An 18,449-nucleotide genomic window follows, 5' to 3' on the forward strand; every position below is an offset into this window, starting at 1 on the left:
CACTATCCGGGCGCCGTGTCGGATCTGGAGATATTTCGTCGTAATAGACCCTTTCATGAGGAGGCATCTAAAAAAGGGGTACGTGATTTGCGGTTTACGGATGAGGGACGATTGAGCGAATTTATGGATGACTACTGGGCCATACTGGCGGACAAGGGATATCAAGGTGCAGCCGAAGATCTACGTGTGGTGCACCCGGGGCGCAACCCGGCACGTTCAACGCTGTGATTGGACGACGTGGACTACAATCGCCAAGTATCTTCTGATCGTGTCATAGTAGAAAACTACTTTGGGAGAATGTGCAGTTTATGGACTGTACTTTCTCATAAGTGGCGCTGGGGAGAGGGATTGTACGAGCACGTGTTCAAAGCGTGCCTGGGGTTGACCAATGTGAGTGTCAGGGCCCGCCCTCTCCGCTTCGAGGACGGGCAGCACCGCACTGGTGTACGTAATCGCCTACGGGCCATATCCACTAGTCAGATGCGAAAGAGGCGCCGTGTACACGTTGAAAACACAGAAAACCGCCGCGTTCGCATGTCTAGTGGCACGCGTCGTGCACTGTTTGATGACAGTGACACGGAGTGGGGAGGTGTTACGTGCGCATCTCCTTCCATTTACGTGGTTTGTTTTAGAGTACTGTACGGGTAATGCATTGTGTTCTCTTTGATTTTAATCAGTAAATGCGGTGAAGGTGCTGTACTGTGCATTTCCTAGTGAATTACGATTTTACTGTGTAGATATGAATTTGGTGCGCGCGAACTGGTTTTCTAATAGAGCTCGAATTCAGTAGCTTAGTAAATGTGAAAACACTAAGCAGTGTGCAGAGAACGGCGTTTGTAGGTGAAAGACTTTATTTTTTGCAATTGACGCAATCGTTGCGCAAACAGGAGCAAATTGCGCAAAAGAGCAAGCATAAAGAAAGAACAACGAGTTTGAGCACTGACACAGTAAGCAGTGGCGTACTTCGAAGCATACTAAGTGTTAAGTATGTCCAGCATCGCCCCCGCGCCCATCTCTTCACCTCTTCCATCCGCACCCAGCGCCGAGGACATGCGTGCAGCACGTTTCGCGCGGTAGAGCTTCTGCGCAGCTTTACGCTTTTCAGCTTTTTTGACGATCTCAGTCAGTCGCCGTTTGTACTGCTTGGCGTGTAGACCGTCGACATCCCTCAATGGGTGCCATTTGGCATGCAAATTTGTCAACGCAACGCACAATTTGAAAACGTGGTCGTAATGCTTCTCATCCCACCTCCATCTATTGGCCATTACAGCCTATAGCGTACAGAGCCGCCCGAAGTAGTTCTCTACAATAATGCGGTCAGAACTAATGTTTCGGTTTGTCCGCTGCTCTTCCGAAGTGAGCATTCCTCCCTTTGGCTTTTTCTTCGGACTTATTGCCCTAATGACATCTGCTGCGCCCTGATAACCTTTGTCCATCAAAACAGCCCAAAGCCCCTCATATTCCTCCGCCAACGGACCAACATCTGGAAAGTTTTCCATTTCCTCTCGGGTTTTTGCCAGTGCTGAACCACTGCCACTGGACGTTGTCCCTGAAGATTGTTAAGTCTGAAACAGAGCCTGGCTGATGTGGCGTTGCTCCAATTGCGATGCCGTTTGGCAATACCGATACCTCGGACTTGTACCCATACATTTTGTGCTTGTTACTGAAGTAGGTTTTGCTCTCTTCGTGATTTCCGGATGGCCTGTTGCATGCCTGGAAGGTGACATCCGTAGCATACAGTGCAAACTTGTAGTGCTTGAAGGTCTTCTTCTCATACAGAAGACGTTGCATGGTGTAACGCTTCTCATACTTGATCACCGCCAGATCATACAGTACATCCACAATCCTCTCGACAAACCCTAGAATCATGCGCTCAAATGTTGGGCCTTTGACGCCGAACATCTTTCCATTAAGGTCCCAATTTCCACTGTGCTTCAGCGTGGAAAGTAACATAAAGAACACGTCTTTCGGTTGATGCTGGCATTTTCGACCCCGACCGCAATTCCAGTCCGTAGTGATTGCATCCTTGAGAATGTTCCAGATTGCGTTGAACTCTAGAAGAGAAAAGTTTGTCATTTCAAGAACAGCGCCGGCTCCCCCAGACGCAATGAAGGCGTCCATGACTGGCGGGTCTGAATCTTCGACATCGGAGTCAGTGTCAGTGGCTTGACTGTCTTGGAGAAATACAGCGAGATTTTCCTCACGCTCCGCCCGTTTCTCGGCGAGTATCTTCAGAACATTTCCAGCCTTCGTGGGGGTGACGTATTCCATGGTGGTTGACGGCAGTTGAGAGCGGATCAGGGCCGGTGAGAGCGGATCAGGGCGGGTGAGGACGGGTGGGGTGTGGGTGAGGGTGGATGAGGGCGGGTACGTGCGAGTGCGGGCGCGGGTCAGGGCGGTTCAGGGCGGGTGTAGGCGGGTCTGGGTGTGTAAGGGCGCCGGTTGGGCGTGCGTGGGGGCTGGTGGGATGAGTGAGGGCGGGTGAGGATGTGCGGTGACAAGAAGTTGCGTCCTGCTCGCTTTATATAGGCTCGCGGGCGCCTGAACAGTTCGTAGTTAGGGACAGAGTCCGTTTTGTTCCTGACAGTGTAGAGTGTTTGAGTTGCAACTCTTTTGGCGGCAAGAGCGGCATACGTGGTCTTTGCATGATGACTGTGTCGTTTCTGTAAAGAGTTGATCTTAGGGGGCTTTGGTTGTGTATTTACCCAATGATAATGTCCATATAAATTGTACATTTGCTTTATGCAAAAACACAGTGTTTACCACAAAGATGCCGCTTTCGCATATGTGACGATCTTCTGCGCAACGTCTGAGTCGATTGGTATGCTACCCTACTGTTGTACCAATCGACGTGTCCTCTAATATACAGAGCGATAACTGCACTAAAGGTCTAATGTACGTGCGCATCTACTGACAGATAGTATTATTTTTATTTGTTTTTGCGCATTTCATCGTCACTCGCGGTTTGGCTCTACTGTACGTTAAAGAAATGATGTCCAAACTGACTTTGTAAAGTTTCGATTTTATGTATATATTTTTGCAAAAAAGAAGCAGGCCTCATACAGTATGAGGCCAATCGCCTGTCGTCTAGACACGAGCTAGGGTTCCGTCATGATTGCTAACGTGCGTGATATGTACAGCATATTTGCCAGTGTCCCACTTTGACCACGACACATCTGTGAGAGGAGTCGTGGTTGCCAAATAAAGGCAATTTTCTTCGAATGCGCACTGCAATGGCATATTTATCATAAGTTCATGTTGGTCCCAATATGTTTTTGGCCTCGATGGCACCATGCATACGGCATGCAGCGCTATTGTATAGAAAAGGTACCTTTCCATGTGACTGTATCTGGCAGTGCTTCAGATCAAAGGCCTTCAGGACATCATATCCGCTAAGGGCCTTTTGCTCTCTCCCATTGCACCGTACGATAGTTGCGTCAACTCTAAACATCTTTTAGAAAGAGGGAAAGGATGTGAATTTGGCAAGCACAGAAACGCAGGTTGAAGCTCTTGTGTTCCTGAGAGGGTGAAGGCGCCGATGATGTCACCCTAAGGTTACTGTACCAAGGGTAGCCGCCATATGTACAGTACAGCGTCATGAAAGCCTTTCTGAGGATGCATCACACAGGGTACATGGTTTAATTCACTACACGTGTCATACGATGAGGGCCGTTGTTCTGCGATCTCATAATAACTGCCACCCGAAAACTTTCACCGACAACTTGCTGCTAGAGTGGCAATCAGGAGAATACGCATTGTGCCTGGACTACCACACTGCAACTTTGGACCTGATTACCGTGAAATTGCGTCCGCATTTCAAGGCCAATGGCTCTGATTTTTCTGGAGCATTGATTATTTTTTCACATCCGAATAATTGTACCTCTGAGTGGCCACTGCAATCAGCCAAGCCAGCCTTGCTGTTTCCGACATTCGCAGGTGGAACTTGCGCATTCCACCACTGTAATGTTAGTCGTTCTAAACTAGTCAACTTACCTTTTGGGAAACGGATTTTCCCATTTGAACCAGACTTTCATCCAAAATGACAAAAACCGGGTGCGGAAATATTGAAAATGTTTTCTCAGTCTTCTTTAATCTTAAGATTCGTAACAAATTTGCCTTGGGTGGTAGCGCAGCATCGCTCAAAAATTTGTAATTACGCTCATCATCCCTTTACGTGGCGTGGCGGTGCAATTATTGACTCAGCACTTTGCGTTTGATCTTGGTCTGCCCTGGGCCAGACCAGGATCAAACAAAATGATGGGGCCATCGACAAACCGTACAGGGGGCAAATGAAGGGGCATGGCGATACGAATAATGCGATCAACACCTTGGCGACCCCTCTGCTTTGGAGAACGCCAAACCTGGAATGTCCGTAGAACAAGCGAACGACACAGAAAATCCGAGCCATACTCGGATTGACAACCGAAATTATGCTACTGTTGATAATATGACAAGATCTAGTCGTGGGCAAAACGGTCGCTTTCAATCCTCAAATGGCGATGCAGACGGCGCCATACAAAAGAATCGGAAAAGGAATCAGCGTCATCGTGCTAGGCGGAAAAGCTCGATGGAAGCTGTTTTCGAACGATATATTGCAGTGTTCTTTATCGTGGGGGAAAAAAGAGATTGGATTCCCTACTCTTCGCGGACTGGTCCTTTTGTTTCTGTTTTTCAGAGCATCATAAAATCTGCTTATAGACTCGGAAAAAATGAACGATCATCAATGCTTCGGGGCATATACCTCAACTCTGGAGAAGCCGAAGAAATGGCCAGAATCAGCGTCAGAGATCCTTCAGTCCCGTCTGCCACACCATCAAGAGTGACAGTCTACGGCTACCGAAGACTGCCGTCGCTGACTAAACCAAAATCGGAAATAAAGGCATTAGAAGACTGGTTAAATCACGTAGAAAACATTGGCGCACTGTTCGGCACATGGACGGAAGCACGCAATATTTGCGTCAATGCGATTCGGAGCTACAATTATATCTCCGAGAATGAAGTTGGGTACGTTGGATTCCCTGTCCAGGTCTCACCAATACCTTTGCAATCATCATCGTCGTCGCAGCCTGGACCTCAAATAGGAATCAATGCATGTAATGACACAGAGGTGAATGATCCCGCCCATACGCCAAGCCGACGACTTGGAGCCCAGAACACCCTTGCTAATTTGGAATCGTCATCATCGGTGCAAAGGCCTTTGCCGCAAGTCATTGCCATTGCGAGAGAGAGGTACGCATCTGGGGAGGGTGGCAACAATGCTCGTGATGCATTGATTGCTTTAACAGTAAGGACAAACGGGTCACAAACAGTCCGTGGTCGGGCACGAGAACTGGACAGTCATGTGCCAAGCAATTGCGCCAACATCGCAATAGCCGGCGATGTGATCACTGCTAACGGAAGTACATATTCGGGTGATGAGACCGAAACAACGGGTTCCGCAGACTGTTCTGTTGACGAGCGAAACAGTAGAATGCTTCAGTTCATGTTGCACTACCTCGATTTAGTGCATTGCGACGAGTTGTTCCTGGCTTTATGCATGGTATTTGATAATCGCTTGCATTCCATGTTTCACATTGTATTGGGAGCCTTTAGAGAGAAGTGCAACAACAAGCAGCCCCATGTACCCTACATGGTTGTGGTACAACTCTCCTCAAACCCTAGCGGGCGAGAGGCTCGGAGGATGAGCCGAGGGAGCTCGCGACGCGAGACGCGCGGCGCGCGGTTACCGAACGGTCGGACTTGCGAAAAGGGAGTGGCACACTGGCCGGTTACGCGCAGTCGTCCCGAGGTGCTAGATCGGAGACGACCGGTAACGGGTTAGAAGCCAACGCGCGAGAGAATACCGAAACGGCAGTACGTAGGCGCGAAAGGGAGGGGGGCAAGTCTGCCCCCCGTGTTTACTGCGAGGACGGTGTCCAGGTCTTAACCCCTCAGAGGGACGCCCGGGACACCTGTCCAATACAGTACCTGTCACTTACTGTGGACCAGGTACTGTACGCGATTGAAAATCTAGCGCCGTCATTACACCACCGCACGGATCCTCACACTACGCGCTTGCATTACACTGCGCGCGCATTATCCCCACACGGTTCCTTACACTACACGTGTACCCAAGCGTACACCTGTCACTTGCTGCGCCCGTTCGGTAATCATACGTATTACACGTGGGCCACGGTGCCCCGTGCCCGCTGCGCGCGGCCGCTCCTACTGTACACCGACCGCGGATCGGTCGTTGTACCACAGACCCCCTTCCTTATCTGTCGCCACATCCTCGTGGCGACCACATCTCCTTCCCAGCGGTCCCCTCGATCTCTTCCACAACCTGTGCGTGCGATGACCGGACGGAAGCCTCTTCGCGCTGACGAGCACGCCTCGTGGCTCTTCACCGACCTGACGGTATATAAGTCGGGTATATCGTCCAATTCGGATAGCGCGGCTTCTGTCTCCTCCCACGCGAACCCCCCAGAACCACCAACTCCAACACAGCACTCCCCCACACTTCACCAACACTCCTCCATTCCTTCCCCAGACGACGACATTCCTTTATCCCAACTCTTCCCACGACCGACCATGGACCACAGCAACACCCCCGTGGACGCGCTTCCGATCGGCGCGCCGTCGAGCCCCATAAGGGCTCCGGCGTTACCCGGGTCGACTCCCGCGTTTCAGCCGCAGCGCGCTCGCCGCGGCGGAACAGAGTCGACCACCAATTTGGCCGAGCCCGCGACGCGCTCGCGAGCTGATGCGTCCGATCCGGTCGCTGCGCCACCGATAGAAGAACGACCGACCTGGCCCTCGCCGCTGCCCTCCGAGGGTGTGGCTCCAAGGACGGTTGAGGCGGGTCCGGCGTACCCCGCGGTACTACCCCCGCCTCCCATGTCGCCGCTGCCTGCCGCGGGCACGGCGTCGCCAAGAGCCGATTTCGGTACTGTGCGCGAGACGCTGGCACCGCCGGCTGTCCTGCTCTCGCCGCGAGCCGAGCGGGGGTCGGCGCTACCGCTCGGGCGGGCCTTCACGACCCCCAGCGCGCCGAATTGGCTGAGAAGTGGCGTCAAGTCCGTCCGGTCGCTGCTGCCCGGGTCCTCGATGGACCACCGGCGGCGGCGAGCCCGGCGACGCGCTTCCGGTCGCAAGCCCCCGATGACGGTCGACGAATACGTGCGGCGCCGCCTCTTGGACTCGGCGCGATTCCAGGCAGTCCCTGCGAATCATGCCATCGTGACTCCGTCCGGGCGGGGTAGCGTGGCGCAGCAGAATCGGGCGGGCGCTTGGCAAGCCCGATGGCGACACGTGCCGTGCCGTACACCCGCCGCGGGTGGCAGCGACTTGCTCTACGTCCGGTGCGGTGGCGAGGAGCGGTACCACGTCACGCTCCTCAACCTATTCGGTCGGTACAGGCGCTACGATGGCGTCGTGCCGGACATCCGCTTGGTGGCCTTCCCGCGCCCTTTCGACAACTGGTACAGCATCGCGGACCGCGGCCGGTGGGGCGAGGACGCTGCGCGGGAGAGTCGGCTGCGCTGGCGCCGTGCAGATGACTTCTTCCACATGTGGCACAACACCGAGTTTTTCTCGGTGCCCAGCGCAGCGCGGCGAGGCCTGTATCCTTCGCTCCCTCCGGACTGGCCGGACCTCGAGGCACCGGAGCACCTTTGCGTGCCGACGCCGAGTGCGATGGCCTACGTCGCGGCGCATTGGTTGCCACGCGGTCGAGCGGAGTCAGCCGAAACGGAACGTACGCGCACGCTTGTGCGCGCGATCGTCTTGTCCGAATGGGCGGTACTCGCGTTGTTGTGCTTCCTTCGGGCTGCCCGCGAGGGGTTGCCGTTCTTCACGAGGTGCCCCGACCCCCGGTTGGCTGCGAGGCGAGACGAGCCGCTCGGTGAGCGCGGCGTGCTCTTCCGCCTCTCGGTGGGGCTGATTGCCCTCATCCGTTCGGTCGGCGTCAAGGAAATCCTCGACGGTACCGCGTACGACGCGGCGCGCGCGGAACAGCTACTGACCTTCACGGCAAGTCTGGACTGGACCGGCCGGCCGGGCTTCGTATGGTTCAGCTGGGCCCGCGGCTGCGCGTTAGACATGCCGCCTTGGGTCAGCGACGAAGCGGGCGCGGTCGGCGACGACGCAGCATACGGAACCGTTGAAGCGGAAGGCCTTTACGAGGCACCGGCCGATGACGGTGGTGGGTCCTCGCTCGCGATCGCTGCCGATACGGTGGCGCCTGTCGCTACGCCCGCGCTACCCGCTCCCGGAGGGTCCACTCGTGTGGGCTCCATCCAGAGCGACTCGCCAAAGGGGGTCGCTCAGGAGCGGCGCGACTTAAGGCGTCCGGTCGGTGAGGCGGGATTTTCGGACCCACCCCCGGTCACTCAGCATATAAGCGCGGTGACCGGGGCCGAAACCGTATCGCGACCAGCAACGATGCCGAGACCTCCCACAAGTCAACCGCTCGGTCGAGTTCCCCCGGAGCGCCTCCGGGAGGCGGCCGCGCTCGCGGCACTGCAGTACGCTTGCTCCTTTGAGGGGGCGGACGCCCCCTCCTCGGTCGAGGCGGCGCTACTGCAGGCGCGCGATTGGATGCTCCGGGTTCGGCAGCTCGAGAAGACCGTCGCGGTGTTACAGGAATCCTCTGCCGCGGCGACGCGCGAGCGTGCCGAGCATCACGCAAAGTTGCGCTCCGTACAGGACGTCCTTGCGGTGGTGAGCCAACGCCTGGCGGCGCCCCCGATGTCTTCGTCGACAGTCGGGGCCTCGCGCCCCGCGCCCGACGACGTCGAACCGGCGCCCTCGGCGAAGCGCTCGCGCCACTTCTAGACACCGGCTTGCCGAGCGTCTCCTCCCTTACGTAGTACAGTAGGGGCATTGCCCGGATTAAACGAAACCGATTATCGGTGCTCTTCTTCCTCGCCAACTTGCGCAATTAAATCGTACTTCGGGCTACGCTTCCCCCCCTCCTAAGGTAAATAAAAATCGTAGCCCGGTTCCGCGAACGGTATTGCACGCGCGCGGGCGAGACGGAGCCGATGGCACCGACACTGGAAAACCGCAAATCGGACGGCTTTGGGTCGGAAACCATCGATGGACGTCGCCCCCTTGTCGGTTCGATCCTGTAGCGGTGCGCGTGCGAACACGAGCGTCCGAGCGGTTCGGTGTGAAGCCGCGAAGCGTCGCGTTATGCCTGCGTAGGTTCTCCGCGTTGGCGCGTGCGCCAATACCGATCGATAAACGGTTGCGGGAGCCCATCGGCGGGCTCATAGGTGTCGTCCGAAGCGGTATATCCATACCAGCGGACCTTGTACTGGATCCCGCCCCGCGCGGTACGGTGTCCGACGATGCGGTCAACGACGTACTCCGCGCTCGGGGCGGCTGCGGGGACTTCCGATTCGGTCGACGCTGCGGGGGTGACGATATCCCCCGGCCCGCGTGGCATCTTCGTCACGCGGTCGATGCTCACGCGATTCTCCACGCCGTCCTGTTCGATCAGGACCGTGGTGTCCGTAACGGAGCGCACGCGAAATGGACCCTCTGTCTTGGGTAGAAGCTTGACAGAGAGGTCGTCCGTATCGGTCGGACTTCGCGCACGCGCGCGGCGCTCGACGCTTGTCAACGGACGTGGCGGGCGGTCCACGTACACGAAGTCGCCCGCCTTGACGACCGGCCGAAAGCGGACCTTCTTGTCGAAATTGTCCTTGTACCGCTTTTGCGAAGCGGTAAGTTTCATCCGTGCGCGGTCGAGAGCGTCGCGGAGCTTGCGCAGCGTGGCCCTCTTGTACTGTACCGGGGTACGCGGGTCCTCTAGATGGGTCCCCGCGCCCTGCGGTACAGTTCCGGGAAGGATCAATCCAGACGGTGGCCGCGTCAACACCAGGTCGAACGGAGTGGTCTCCGTCGACCGGTGGACCTGCGTATTGTACGCGAAGGTCAGCGGCTGCACGTAGTTGTCCCAATCGCGCTGGTGCTCCTCCACGTAATGTCGGAGACGTTGCACCAGCGTGCGATTGAACCGTTCGGTTTGCCCATTCGTCTGGGGGTGGTAGGCCGTCGTGAGATAATGCCTCACCCCCAGGAGGGCGCATACCGCATCGAAGAATTTAGCAGCGAACTGCGGACCGTTATCGGTGAGCACGTAGCGCGGCGCTCCGTAGACGTAGACCCAGTTGTCTAGGAACGCATTAGCGACGACCGAAGCGGTGGTAGTCCGTAGCGGTATGCTGCGCGTAAGCTTGGAAAACCGATCGGTAATAACCAGCACGTGTTGGTTCCCGTGCGCGGTCTTGGGCAGCGGGCCCAGGAGGTCCATCGCGACAAACTCCATGGGGCCCGCCGCGGGGAACAGCTTGAGATCCTTCTGGTTCTTGACAGGCGTCCCGCGGGTAGCAGCGCACGACGCGCAGTTCCGTACGGTCGCAAACGCATCGTTGGCCATGTGTGGCCAGTAGTACTCCCTTCGCAGGGTGTAGTACATGCGCGTTCCCCCCGGATGACCGGCTAACCTCGGATGGTGTGGCAGGTACAGTACCCGGGGGCGTAACCGATTCGGTACCACGCGTTGTAGGGTCCCATCGAGCGGGGACTTCCTTACAAGGAAACCGTAGCGGTCGACGTCAAACTTAGAACTAGGCTCTCCGACCGTTTCGGCAGCGACGCGACAGAACGCGTCGTCCGCCTGCTCGCGTAGGAAATCCTCAACCGAGATGGACGCCACGTCGCGTTCCTCGGGAGTTACCGCGAGCGCGTGAAATCCGTCCGGACGGTCTTGTGTCGGGTCCCAGTGCACCTTGTCCAGGAGGGGCTCGCTGCCTTCCTGCGACTGGACAACGAAGCACGGGACCTCGTCATCGACCGGAGCGGTGTGACCGCCGTCGGTGCGTAGGCGCGAGACGCCGTCCGCGAGTCGGTGCTTGACGCCCGGGCGGTACTGTACGTCGTAGTCGTACTCCGCCAAGCGTAGGCGCCAGCGTGCGAGCCGCCCGGAACTGTCCGCCAGATTGAGGACCCAGCGCAGGGCCTCATGATCTGTGCGGAGATTAAACGTGCTTCCGTACAGGTACGGCCGTAGCGTGAGGATGCTCCACACTACGGCCAAGCATTCCTTCTCGGTGGTCGTATAGTTGCGTTCCGCGTCTGTTAGCGCGCGGCTCCAGTATCCGATCGGTAGGCGACACCCGTCGGGCTGCTCCTGTAAAAGGGCGCAGCCCACTTGGTGCCCGCACGCGTCGGTGTCCAGCGTGTACTTCTGACCGTAACGGGGCAACGCGAGAATTGGCGGTGACACGAGGCGCTTCTTCAGCGCCTCAAATGTTTCGTATTCCGCATCGGATAGGACCCCGAACTCGAAGGGCTGATTTTTGCCGGTCTTCCGATTAAGCGGTGCGGCGATCTTCGCGAAGCCCTTGACGAATCTCCTGTAGACATTACACATACCGAGAAAGGACCGTAGCTCCGTTTGGTTAGTTGGCGCGCGCGCCCGCTCGATCGCGACAACGTTGCGACGCTCGACCTCCAGCCGTCCCGGTCGGATAACATGACCCAGGTAGGTAACCGACGTATCGAAAAACGCGCACTTCGATAGTTTTAGCGATACGCCGGCGTCTTGTAGCAAGCGTAGTACCTCGCGCACGTGTGCCATATGTTCCGTAACGGTTCGCGAGTAGACAATGACGTCATCAAGGTAGACCAACGCGGTCTCCCATTTCACGCGGGACAGGATGATGTCGACCGCTCGTTGAAATGTCGCGGGCGCGTTTTTGAGACCGAACGGCATGCGTAGAAAGCGGTAGAGGGCCGAATGCGACGCGAACGTTGTTTTATCGCGGTCCTCCTCGGCGATCTCCACCTGCCAATACCCGCTATTACAGTCTAGCGTGGTAAAGACAGTGGCATCGCCGAGCGAGTCGATACATTCGTCCATGCGCGGTAGTGGGTAGGAGTCGCGAACCGTAACGGCGTTTAGCTTGCGGTAGTCCACGCAGAACCGCATGGTCCCGTCCTTTTTAGGGACGAAGACCACGGGGCTCGCCCACTCGGCCGATGTCGGTTCGATGACTCCCGCGCGCAGCATGCGGTCGATTTCCTTCTTCTCCTTCTCGCGCGCGATGGGTCCGGCTCGGTAGGGTGCTTGGTAGATCGGCTTCGCACCGGGCTTCAGCTCGATGCGATGCTTCGTAGCATCGATCTTACCCAAGTGGCCGGACCACATGTCCTTGAACTCGGACAGCATGTCCATAATTTCCGACCGGACGGTACTGTCTTCTGCACCAATATGGACGTCTTCTTCCCACGAGCGGGTCTTCTCCGCGTCCGTATCGGTCCGCTCATCCGCGTTAGCGGGATTGCCACTGTGGGCGTCGTCCGTTTCCGGTTCTTCGCGTCGCGCACATTCCCCTGCGGGTGAGGAATTAATCCTGCCTTCGTCCGTAGCGGATTCTTTGCGACGCGCGTATCCTTCCGTAGCGGTGGAGGATTGTCTTCTGCTCTCGTCCGTAACTGGTTGTTCGCGTCGCGCTTGTTCCTCCATAGCGGTCGAGGAATTATTTTTGTTCCCTCCCCCTTCCTTAGCGTCGGCCTCTCCGGGGACCGGCACGCCAAGTGTCAGGATGTGTGTGGGGGATGGCAACGCGAGACCGACAACGGTATGCTTGGGGACGTGGGCCGCGCGGCTTCCGAAGTTGCTAACAAGCACCGTAAACGGCTCGCCCGGGAAGAGGTCCATGACCCCCTGGGCCATCAGGCATAAATTCTTATGCGCCGTTTTGGGGTGGTTTTGCAGGAAGCAAAGCCCCCCAACCGGTGTTGCGACGCGTACCATCGCTTGGGTCATCGGGGGTATCGTGACCCCCTTGACCACGCGAATTTTCCGTGACGGTACGTTCGTCGGGAACTGCGCGCGCTTCCGGTCGGCCGAATTTTCCTCCTGCGGGAGCTGCTGCGACGGTCCCCTCGAGGCCATCTTGCGGTCGTGCCTCGAGGGTGTGACTCCCGTCAGCGCTACGGACGGCGCATGATGGAATAGCACCTTCCTCTGCGGTGGCAGGATCGCCTTCACGTGGCGATCCAGGAACGTGGTTCCGAGGATACAGTCCACCGCGAGGTTGGTGACGACCAAGAACGGCACGCGCGCGACGAACTCACCAATCCGGACGTACAGTTTGAGCTCGCCGAGGGCCTTCATCGACCTATTCGAAGCGTCGATGAGCGGCGGGCTCCGCGCGGACTGGATGGCAGCGCGCCACGGTTCTGCCACCCAGCGTAGGTGGATTAGATTCGGGCCGGCGCCCGAATCTAGAACCCGCGTGATGGCGCGCATCATCGCGCGTCGTTGCCCGACCGTTGCGGTGACCTTATGATTTTGCTTCTTGAAGAAGCAAATTGCCGCTTCGTCCGTTCGGCTCTGCGATGGCGCGCGTACCGAAGCGGTCGACGGGGTGCCTTGTTTATTGAGGCTTGGCACGGAGAGGATCGTCGACGCCTCTACGCGTCCTCCCCGGCTTCCCCCGTCAACCCAAGGTCCTCGGGCCCCTCGTCCGTCAGCGGTAGCGCGGGTTCTTCCGATTGGACGGCCTCGCGCGGCTCGACCACGTTGATGCCCGTGGGAGCCTGCGCACGCGAATTTCGCCACGCGGTCGGCGGTTGGCGCTCGAACGGCGAACCCGGGCGGAGACCTTGGCGGATCCGAAGCTTTTGATAATTGGCCTCGCGGGCCTGCAAAAGCTTCGAACGCAGCGCGCTATCCGCCACCACAGGACATTGCTCCTGTCGGTGGGTCAGGTCCAGACAGAACCGACACGGCGGGGGTCCAGGTAATCCTTGATTGAAGAACCGGACCCGCTGGTTCTGTACTGGCCTTCCGTACGGATGTGCGCGCGCGTTACCGTGTTGGGCGGGCGCCATCGGCGCGCCCGCCGGGGACGAGGCAGGTGACGGATGGTAGCTAGTCGGCGGCGAGCTAAGCGAGCTCGGCGTCGCCGACTGGTCCGTCACCGCCAGTATCTCCTCCGTTTCGGTTCCGCGTGCTGTCGGGAGTTCAGACAGGGACTCGACCGACAGCACGGGCCTTGTCCGCGCGTTGCGCGTGAATCTTCTCACCGAGTCGGACGGTGCTTGAGGCGACGCGAAGGAGGTCGCCTGTCTTCGAGCCGAGCGGTGCGTCTCGCCTATCGCTTGCGCGTAGCGTGCCACCGCTTGGTAGTCCACGCCCGGATGCGTCGCGAGATAATTCCGCACCTGCGCGCACGTCGCTGGCAGAAGTCCCTCAACAAAAAGGGACTTCAGGCGCCTGTCCGAAAATACGGTTCCGCAGCGCAACGCCTTGTCCCACAACTGGTTACTGTACACCTCCTCCGTCATATTAGAGCTCTGACGGAAGGAGGTGACATCACCGACCGCTTCGGAAGTAACTTCGTCGGTCGCGTACGTGCGCAATAAAAAGTTAATAACTTCCGCGTAGGTTTCGAGCATATCGCGCTGCTCCGCATCGACCGCCATGGTGTTCCCGTGTAGCCTGGACTGGAGCAAGGCGTGAGCCTGCCCAGTCAAATAGAACTGGAAACACCATACGGCCGCGCCTTCGCTGACCCCATTGTGGTCGCAGGCCATCTTGAAGCGCGCGAGGAATCCTAGCACCGCGATTGGATCTTGACCACCGAATGTGTGGGTTTTCAGCTGGACGTCCAACTTCTTCCGATATCGGTTAACTCGCCGCGCGGTACTCGCGTCGTAGCGCGCGCTGCGATTTTCCAGCCGATACGTGCGGTAGTCGACGGCCTTGGTGAACAGGTCGTTCAGCGGCCTGATCACCGGCAACCGTTTCGGATCCCGCCTCGGGGCAGACCGGCGGTCTCTGCCCCTGCGATGGCGGTCTCCTTCTCCGCCGGGGCTACTGTAGCCCTCCGGATCGGAGTCTTCTCGCCGGAACCGACGTCGGTCGCGCGCATTGCGGCCTCTGCGGTCGCTTCTGCGCGATCCGTCCGACTCGGTGTCCTCGTCATCGGAGGGGTATCCACCTCCTCCGGCATCGCGGTATCGCGTGTAGCGGCCGTCGCGGTTATCATCGGAGGGGTACCCGACCCCCCCGGCATCGCGGTATCGCGCGTAGCGTCCGTCGCGGTTCTTGCGCGTCGCCCTGTGGCGACGTCTTGTGTCTTCTTCCTCGGAGGGGTTTTCTGTACCCTCCGAGGTGTAGCCTTGAGCGCCGGGTGCGCTTCTTCTGCTCGACCGATACGGCTGTCGCTTTTCTGTCGCGAAGCGCCCCAGGCGGTTTTCTGTCCCGCGGGGGCCAGCCGTATCGGCGAGTACGGGAGGGCCATTTTCTGTGGGCCCTCCTGTAGCACCATAAATTGGTGGGAGGTAAATGGTCTTACCCTCCGGGTGAGGGGCCATTGTACCGATCCCGGGTGCGGCGCCGATCGGTTCAGCGTGCGTTAGCGTAGAATCCGGAGCGGTTGAGTCGCGCTGCTCGCGTGCGTCGACTCCTGCTCCGGCGAAGGTCGTGGCCAGACGATTGGCCACGGCGGAGCTGATCGCTCCCTTTAGAGCCGTGCCGGACGGGGATTCTTCATCCACAGTGGTGAGCGCGGTCACCACCTCGCATTGGACTTGAGCGGGTAGAAGTTCGTCCAAAAGCGGTGGTATCGCGCTGCGTACGTGCGCGTCCACGAGAGCGGGCACCGTTCGGTCGAGGCATACGCGCACTACCTGGGGGAGTTCCGTAGCGAGGAACTCCTCGACCCAGGCCTGGATGCGCGGCTGAATCGCGTCGACCATCCATTGGACGCGATTCTCAGTGCCTGCCGACCCGGCCGGCGTAACATCCGATGCGGACGCTCGCGTGCGGCCCGGTCGCGGTGGCGGTCGCAGCAGGGCTTCCGGGTTCTCCACCCGGGGGCGCGGTGCGCCACTGCCACTGCGGGTGCTCAGACGCCCGGAGGCGGAGTCTGCCCCTTGATCCGGTCGGTTCATCGTCGAATACGCTTCGCGATCGACGCGGTGATTTCTCAACCTTTTCCGTCCGTACGGTTCTGCGCAGAGCGGGCGTCAAGGCGCGCGGCTCTACGTCGAGAGTTGTACCCCTCCACAAGAGTACCAAAATGTGGTACAACTCTCCTCAAACCCTAGCGGGCGAGAGGCTCGGAGGATGAGCCGAGGGAGCTCGCGACGCGAGACGCGCGGCGCGCGGTTACCGAACGGTCGGACTTGCGAAAAGGGAGTGGCACACTGGCCGGTTACGCGCAGTCGTCCCGAGGTGCTAGATCGGAGACGACCGGTAACGGGTTAGAAGCCAACGCGCGAGAGAATACCGAAACGGCAGTACGTAGGCGCGAAAGGGAGGGGGGCAAGTCTGCCCCCCGTGTTTACTGCGAGGACGGTGTCCAGGTCTTAACCCCTCAGAGGGACGCCCGGGACACCTGTCCAATACAGTACCTGTCACTTACTGTGGACCAGGTACTGTACGCGATTGAAAATCTAGCGCCGTCATTACACTACCGCACGGATCCTCACACTACGCGCTTGCATTACACTGCGCGCGCATTATCCCCACACGGTTCCTTACACTACACGTGTACCCAAGCGTACACCTGTCACTTGCTGCGCCCGTGCGGTAATCATACGTATTACACGTGGGCCACGGTGCCCCGTGCTCGCTGCACGCGGCCGCTCCTACTGTACACCGACCGCGGATCGGTCGTTGTACCACAATACCCAGCACAGTGTGGCATGGACAAAAACCGAACATCACCAAATACATGATCTTCGGTCAGCTAGGGCATGTCCCGCACATTACAAGCAAGACGTTGGTACGAAAACTCCACCCCCGCGCCCTCACAGTCAGGTACCTATTTCCGACAGACCACAAACATGTCATGGTCATCAACATGAAAGACGGAAAAACCCGACGAGTGCGAGCGGTTGACTTTCGACCGTACCACAAAGAAATGGACCCCAATCACAACGTGCAAGTCCTTTTCAAAGCGTTCACGCCCAAACCCACCCCAACAGAGATCACAGCCACATCACCGGCACCCATGCACCATGGACAGGCGAAGAACTATCCGGATGCAAAACTATGGGCAATAGCGCACAACAGTGAGCTTGATAACCTGGACAAAAACAACGTTATCACATGGACACCCTCACACAAAATCCCACCCGGTACGAAACCCATCCCGCTAACGATGGGATACCGGTACAAGCGCAATGCGCAAGGAAAAATTGTGGAGAGGAAGGCACGCTGCTCCGCCCGAGGTGACAAAATGATCCCACATGTGCACTTCAATCCGGAGAAAACCACGACCTACATGGCAGACAAAACCACTGTACGCCTCCTGTTTGCAATCGCAGCCTCGTTCAATATGTTCATCGAACACATAGACATCAAGGCAGCGTACCTACACGAAAAGTTTGATCACTCAGGAAGCAAACCAGTGTACGTCAGGCAACACCAAAGATTTGATGGCACACACAAACATGAACACAGCGTCGGCAAACTGAACAAAAATATATACGGCACACCCGGCGCAGGACACACCTACCTCAGCGCCGTCGTCAAACTGCTCAAAAAACATAAATTCGCTCAATCAGAAGCCGACATGTGCCTCTTCCACCGCCGCACAAAAAACCACATCATCATTGTATCGGTGAGCATGGATGATTTCACAGTAATCAGCACGTCCAAAAACCTCCAAAAAAAATTCGCAGACATCCTCACCACGACGTACAACATCAAGCGACTTGGAGAACCCTCCCAACTCCTTGGATGGACGATAAAAAAACTACCGAACGGAGACATCCATGCATCACAACCAAATGCAATACAGTATGTCGTCAAGAGAGCGGACATGGACATGGCAAACAGCAAACCAACGCCATACAACACCAAAACCACTCTGCATGGACCAACAGAGGAAGATAAACCTCTGCCAAAAATCACAAAAATTTATCAACAGCTGTTAGGGGACATTCGCTACATAGCGGACTCGACAAGACCGGACATCTACTATGTGGCAAACCGGTTAGCAGTCGCGGCCAAAAACCCTACAGTAAGACATTGGACGGCATTAAAGCGCCTCATCCGCTACCTGAAGCACACCCCAAACCACGGTCTGCTTTTCAAAGCTGGAAACCACAAGGCAACTGCTCCCGTCATCCCCAATCTACTCGAATCGTACAGCGATGCTGACTTTGCAGCCGATGTAACAAACCGAAAATCGATTTCGGGAATGGTGCATCTATATAATGGCACACCAGTTTGCTGGGGTTCAATGAAGCAAACTATCACAGCCTTGTCCACGTGTGAGGCTGAGTATATAGCTGCAACTGCAGCAGCGCAGCAAACTACATGGATACGACGCATCCTTCAAGACATCAACATGCTCCCGCCCTCCCCCACGCCATTCCGCATTGACAACCAGTCTGCGATCCGCGTCGCGAAAAACAACGGGCCAACAAAGAGG

The sequence above is a fragment of the Chondrus crispus genome, genomic scaffold (genome assembly GCF_000350225.1).
Source record: "Chondrus crispus Stackhouse genomic scaffold, scaffold_197, whole genome shotgun sequence".
NCBI lineage: Eukaryota > Rhodophyta > Florideophyceae > Gigartinales > Gigartinaceae > Chondrus > Chondrus crispus.